Here is a 7146-nt window from a genome sequence, read left to right on the forward strand (position 1 = left end):
TTGATCCTCTGCTACCTTCACTACTTCATCCCTCAAAGCTACCTATTCTTCTTCTACTGTATTTCATTCCCCCATTCCTGTCAATTGCTCCCTTATGCTCTCCCTGAAACTCTGTACAACCTCTGGTTCTTTTAGTTTATCCAGGTTCCAGTTCCTTAAATTCCCACTTTTTTGCAGCTTCTTCAGTTTTAGTCTACAGTTCATAACCAATAGATTGTGGTCAGAGTCCACATCTGCCACTGGACATGTCTTACAATTAAAAACCTGGCTCCTAAATCTCTGTCTTACCATTATATAATCTATCTGAAACCTGTCAGTATCTCCAGGCTTCTTCCATGTATGCAGCCTTCTTTTATGAGAAGTATCCAGTAAAAAAGTATCGGGATTGAATTGAAAGCACTCGTTGCCAAGTAGAACCGATACTTTTCCCGAGTGTCTGATTGAAATGTAACTGGCTTCTAGTGAGACGGACTGCCGGCGGGGCCGCAGACCGCATCCGCCTTTGACAAGGCCGCCGCGCGAGAAGTCGGCAGTGACCCGACAGAAGGTCGCGCGCGCCGTGTTTGGGCGCGCATGCGCGCTGCGGCCCGCCGGCCCCCTGACCTAGGCGGTGCGGGCCGAATTTAGCGCGGGTGGCGTGATCCGCTACAGAGCAGCGAGACACGCGAGCGGCGCGTGCACGCGGCCCCCGCACCAGCTGTGTGTTGGCAGAATCTCTGGCGAGCGCTGACGCGAAGCCGGCGCGCGGTCGGCTGTGTTGCTACCAGCAGGTCGAAACGAACAGCGCGGCGGACGTCAGCGCACTGGCTTGGCGAGTTGACAACCGAGCCCCGGAATTAGCAGTCGCAGACCGGCGTGGGTGGAATTGTGGCCGAGTACAGGGTGCCGGCGTGGAGCCTACAGACGCTTTGTCTGAGTGCTAGGGCGAGTGGAGCTCCACGTCGCGTCGACGACCGCTTCATTAGCGACTCACCTGGAACTCGCACTGCACACTGCGGCGTGCTCTCCAGGACTGCCTCGTACACATCAAGTCGCGGAACGCCACATTTTTAGGATTCCGTAACTCTTACAGGATTCGAACGTGCGGGCGTAGCGGTCGCGCGGTTCCAGACTGAAGCGCCTAGAATCGCTCGGCCACACCGGCCAGCTATTGGATCACAAAGTTTATTTGTAATCAGATAATGATCACCTTAAGACCTGGAAATTATAAGCAGCGTAGAAGTAGCCTAATTTACGAAACACTCCTACCTATACGAATATAAAACGCAAAACACCTGTACGACATATCCGTACCTGAGTAAAAACACGTTGCACTACAGATATCAGGCCATTACATGTGATGGTGCAGTCACAATCGTTAGCCAATTCGGCTTCGTAAAAAAAAAAAAAAAAAAAAAAAAAAAAAAAAACCACACACATTATGCCATGTAAAGAACACCACTGAAGCGTAATCACTGCACATATAGAGAGACCTAGTTGTAATGCCGTGCAGCTATCTCTGTGTGTGTATATTTTCTAGATCTTAAGATGCTCCCTACCGACCGAAATTAATAATCTGATTACAGATAAACATTGTGATCCTAGACTTGACTTGAATCAGGAGCTGAGTTGGATCATGGTATGGCATGTGAGATCCTCCGAGTCATGAATGAGCGGCAACAGGCTGATTCCATATTCATATATTTCCGCAAAGAATTTGACACGGTGCCATATTGCCGGCTGTTAACGAAGATACAAGCATACACATTAGTTTTCCAGGTACGTGAGTTGCTCGAAGACTTCATAAGGAACAGAACCCAGTACGTTACCCTCGATGGCGAGTGTTCATCAGAGACGAATGTATCGTCCCCAAATGCCCCAGGGAAGTATGATTGGACCGCTATTATTTTCTATATACATAAATGATTTGACGGACAGAGTGGACGTAAAACTGCTGTTGATTGCTGCTGATGCTGTCGTTTACGGTAAGGGGTCATTGTTGAGTGCCTGTAGGAGGGTACAAGATGACTTAGATAAAATGTCTAGTTGGTGTGATGAATGGCAGCTAGCTGTAAATGTATAAAAATGTAAGTTAATGTGGATGAGTAGGAAAAACAAACCAGTAATGTTCTAGTACAGCATTAGGAGTGTTCTGCTCGACACAGTTACGTCGTTTAAATACAGGGCTATTACAAATGATTGAAGCGATTCCATAAATTCACTGTAGCTCCATTCATTGACATATGGTCACGACACACTACAGATACGTAGAAAAACTCATAAAGTTTTGTTCGGCTGAAGCCGCACTTCAGGTTTCTGCCGCCAAGGCTCTCGAGAGCGCAGTGAGGCAAAATGGCGACAGGAGCCGAGAAAGCGTACGTCGTGCTTGAAATGCACTCACATCAGTCAGTCATAACAGTGCAACGACACTTCAGGACGAAGTTCAACAAAGATCCACCAACTGCTAACTCCATTCGACGATGGTATGCGCAGTTTAAAGCTTCTGGATGCCTCTGTAAGGGGAAATCAACGGGTCGGCCTGCTGTGAGCGAAGAAACGGTTGAAAGCGTGCGGGCAAGTTTCACGCGTAGCCCGCGGAAGTCGACGAATAAAGCAAGCAGGGAGCTAAACGTACCACAGCCGACGGTTTGGAAAATCTTATGGAAAAGGCTAAAGCAGAAGCCTTACAGTTTACAATTGCTACAAGCCCTGACACCCGATGACAAAGTCAAACGCTTTGAATTTTCGGCGCGGTTGCAACAACTCATGGAAGAGGATACGTTCAGTGCGAAACTTGTTTTCAGTGATGAAGTAACATTTTTTCTTAATGGTGAAGTGAACAGACACAATGTGCGAATCTGGGCGGTAGAGAATCCTCACGCATTCGTGCAGCAAATTCGCAATTCACCAAAAGTTAACGTGTTTTGTGCAATCTCACGGTTTAAAGTTTACGGCCCCTTTTTCTTCTGCGAAAAAAAGGTTACACGACACGTGTATCTGGACATGCTGGAAAATTGGCTCATGCCACAACTGGAGACCGACAGCGCCGACTTCATCTTTGAACAGGATGGTGCTCCACCGCACTTCCATCATGATGTTCGGCATTTCTTAAACAGAAGATTGGAAAACCGATGGATCGGTCATGGTGGAGATCATGATCAGCAATTCATGTCATGGCCTCCACGCTCTGCCGACTTAACCCCATGCGATTTCTTTCTGTGGGGTGAAAGATTCAGTGTTTAAACCTCCTCTACCAAGAAACGTACCAGAACTGCGAGCTCGCATCAATGATGCTTTCGAACTCATTGATGGGGACATGCTGGGCCGAGTGTGGGAGGAACTTGATTATCGGCTTGATGTCTGCCGAAACACTATAGGGGCACATATCGAACATTTGTGAATGCCTGAAAAAACTTTTTGAGTTTTTGTATGTGTGTGCAAAGCATTGTGAAAATATCTCAAATAATAAAGTTATTGTAGAGCTGTGAAATCGCTTCAATCATTTGTAATAACCCTGTATTTGGGCGTAGCGTTGCAAAGCGATATGAGGTGGAACGGGCGTGTGAGAACTGCGGTAGGGTAGGCGAATGGTCGACTCCCGTTTATTGGAAGAATTTTAGGGAAGTGTGGTTCGCCTGTAAAGGAGATCGCCTATAGGACGCTGGTGCGAACCGTTGTTGAATACTGTTCGAGTGTTTGGGATCCACACCAGATCGGATTAGAGGAAGACTAGATTTGTTACAGTGGAACATCAAGCGTTACAGAGATGCTTCAGGAACTCAAATGGGAATCACTGGAGGGAAAGTGATGTTCTTTTCGAGCAGCACTATTGATGAAATTTAGAGAACCGGTATTTGAGGCTTACTGCACAATGATTGTACAGCCACCAACGTACATTTCGTGTAAGGACCATATACGATACGAGAACTTAGGGCTCGTACAGAGGCATACAGACAGTCATTACCCCTCGTACTATTTGTGAGTGGAACAGGAAAGGAAATGACCAGTAGTGGTATATGGTACCCTCCGCCAATCACTATACGGTGGCTTGACCGAGTATGTATGTAGATGTAGATGTGTAATACCGGACGGTTATAACCAAACTTTACCTATTTAACACGCTATAACACGCAAACTAATTACCGTAGGAGTACCAAACTTGGTAGCATTGATGTCCAGAGTATGGAGTGCATGATTTCCATGCGTCACAGCGCCTCCGCCCAGTTCCAACTATAGCCACCAGGTGCCGTGATCAGTTATCGTGATTCAGTCTCACTCACCGACCAGTCGCAGCGCAACTCTTGATGCCAACATGAGCTTGGACAAAAGGAGCAGGGCATTATTGGTGGAGCTCTATTTTCAAAACAACAGTAATGCTGCAGCTGCACTTTGAGAATATCGCCGGCTGAAAGGATTACGGATATGTCCTGTTTCTCCACCTGCTGTACGGAGCATGATGAAGAAGTTCGAATCAACTGGAGAACCGGTGCGTGGTAAAACCACCGTTGCTATGGCAGACAACGATGCGCGAAATTCCCGATCGTCAGGCATTGCACGTATTGTGTCACGACAGTTGAACATCCCGTGGTCCATTTTCCTGAAGATACTTCGAACCATTCGCAAATGGTATACGTGCAATATCCATATCGTACAGCAGCTTGCACCGCAGGACGCACAACGACATGTTGACTTCGCTCTCCCTATTCTCCAAAGGATTGATGTTGACGTGGGCTGGCCCTGGACCATCCTACTGGCAGACGAAGCTCATTTTTCTCTGATGGGTGAGGTGAACACACAGAATTGCCGAGTGTAGGGATCTTCACCTAGTCACTGTGCATGAAGTTCCTCTGTATGGTGAACGTGTCACCGCATGGTGTGGCTTTACGGCTACGTTCATCATTGGCCCATTCTTTTTTGAGCAGGCTGGCGCTCAAGGACCAAAGACGAGCAGTCTGACTGGCCAGCGTTACTGCGATATGCTTCCCCAGGAAGTCATATTTACCCTACAGGAGAGAGACGCATTGAACTCAGCAGTTTTCATGCAAGATGGGGCCCCAGCACACACGCTCGCGAGGTTCACCTGCTACTTCGAAACACGTTTGGCCGGCACGATCAGTTGATCTCACCCCTATGATTTCTGGCTGTGGGGTTACATGAGGGACTGGATTTACCAACCGAACATTCACACATGTGCTGATATGAAGCGCAGCATATCAAGAGAGGTAGCCAGCATACCTACGGACATGCTTCGTTCTGCTGTTGGTTGATTGGTTGATTCGAGGGAGGGGACCAAACAGCCAGGTCATCGGTCCCGTGGGATTAGGGAAGGTTGGGGAGGGAAGTCGGCCGTGGCATTTCAAAGGAACCGTCCCGGCATTTGCCGGAAGCGATTTGGGGAAATCACTTCGTTCTGCTGTGCAGTATGTTAACCTGCGCTTTCAGACTCTTCTGGACACTGATGGGCGCCATATTGAGCTCCTTTTGTAGCAGTAATGGTGCCGGTATGCAGTGGTATGATGTACCGTAGCAGTGCATTAAAAGTGTTTCAATTGAATTGATTCTTTCCTACGCCCTTAACATTGATTCTACCAAGTTTGATACTCGTACGGTAGTTAGTTTCCGCGTTATAACGTTTTAAATAGGGAAAATTTAATCATATCCTCCCAGTACTGTTTCTAGGAAGGAAAATCATTTCACTGATCTTGATTTACGTATGTTCTTACCGAAAAATCTGTTTGTTTTAAAAAATGTTGAAAGTAACATACTCTTTTGCATCAGGCTGATCTCTGCAATCTCCAAGTATTTAAAAGTTGGTATCTCTTGAATGCCGGCATTGTTCTGGTTAAATACCGAAAAGAGGCATGGTCCACTTTCAGTTAAGGCTCGGCATCCGGTATTTTCTGGTTCTCGCGAGATAACTGCTCTCAAAGGTCAACGTGCCAAGTAGCGTTAGACGCTCTCTGATCGGTGATTGGATTCTTTTTTTTTTTTTTTTTTTTTTTCGTGGCGTTCCAAAATTTATTGCAGTACTATTGCTACATATCCACTGAAAACTGTGTGTAGCTTTCTCTGCACTAATTTATCAGTTTCCGCACTGGCCAGGAACAACGTAAGATTTCTCAAGTTTAATATATTTACGAAGCGTGTTTTCTAAAGTACTGTTTTGAAATACAAGTGAAAGAAGTAGACTTTTCTTAGCAATTTAATTCCACGTGGAAACCTGTACTGTAATCTACTTTTCTAATTCCCACCAATATTAAAGCACTTACTGTGTCGTACAACCAGCTTTTGAATACCATCCTCGTATAAATCTGCCGCCAGATTAGGCAACAATTAAATAAAGCACACACACACTTCTTGACACCTGAGAGAACTTGTAACGTCGAAATCGTAAAGTGGCCGTTCTCTCTCACTTTTTCGTCAACTTTCTGCGCCAAATTGACAGTAATGACTGAAGTTCGCCCACTTCGTTCCTCATTATAAACATTCGTTCGGCTACGAACCGATGCATCGCACATTCTATTTTCTCCATACACTTCACTGATCTTATGATGCCGGCCCGAGTGGCCGAGCGGTTAAAGGCGCTACAGTCTAGAACCGCACGACCGCTACGGTCGCAGGTTCGAATCCTGCCTCGGGCATGGATGTGTGTGATGTCCTTAGGTTAGTTAGGTTTAAGTAGTTCTAAGTTCTAGGGGACTTATGATCACAGCAGTTGAGTCCCATAGTGCTCAGAGCCATTTGATCTTATGATGACTTTCAGTCGCTTCCATGCTTTTAGCACTAAGAAAACGAATCGTAGCGCATATTTTACAGTCCGCAGGATTCTTAGTCGGAGAAGGCATTTCAGATACAAACGAACAAAAGTAAACACGCCGTATATTGATGGGAGTTGTGTAGAAAACTAGATTAAAACACGGGCTTTTATGCAAAAATAAAACTGCTAAGAAAAGGCTGGTTGTTTTATTTTTATTTCGAAATGGTAGCCTACTTAAAAACCAATCAATGTCTCCAACACTTGTACAAAACGAGTTTTCCACATTTACATACCGCTGGCTGTTGTTTTAATAGAAGGGAGAACCGATAGAGGTACTCAAGGTACCCTCCGCCACACACCGTCAGGTGGCCTGCGGAGTATGGATGTAGATGTAGATTGTGGTGTTTGTA

At 46.1% G+C, this 7146-nt stretch overlaps 1 non-coding gene across 1 annotated transcript; it reads left to right on the top strand.

The window, feature by feature from the left end:
- Positions 1-6536: 6536 nt before the first annotated feature.
- On the top strand, positions 6537-6620 carry Trnas-aga. The gene is given in 2 exon segments: positions 6537-6576; positions 6586-6620. It is a non-coding gene; the product is annotated as a tRNA-Ser (tRNA).
- The last annotated feature ends 526 nt before the right edge of the window (positions 6621-7146 follow it).

This window comes from Schistocerca americana, chromosome 1 (genome assembly GCF_021461395.2).
Source record: "Schistocerca americana isolate TAMUIC-IGC-003095 chromosome 1, iqSchAmer2.1, whole genome shotgun sequence".
In the NCBI taxonomy this organism is placed as follows: Eukaryota; Metazoa; Arthropoda; class Insecta; order Orthoptera; family Acrididae; genus Schistocerca; species Schistocerca americana.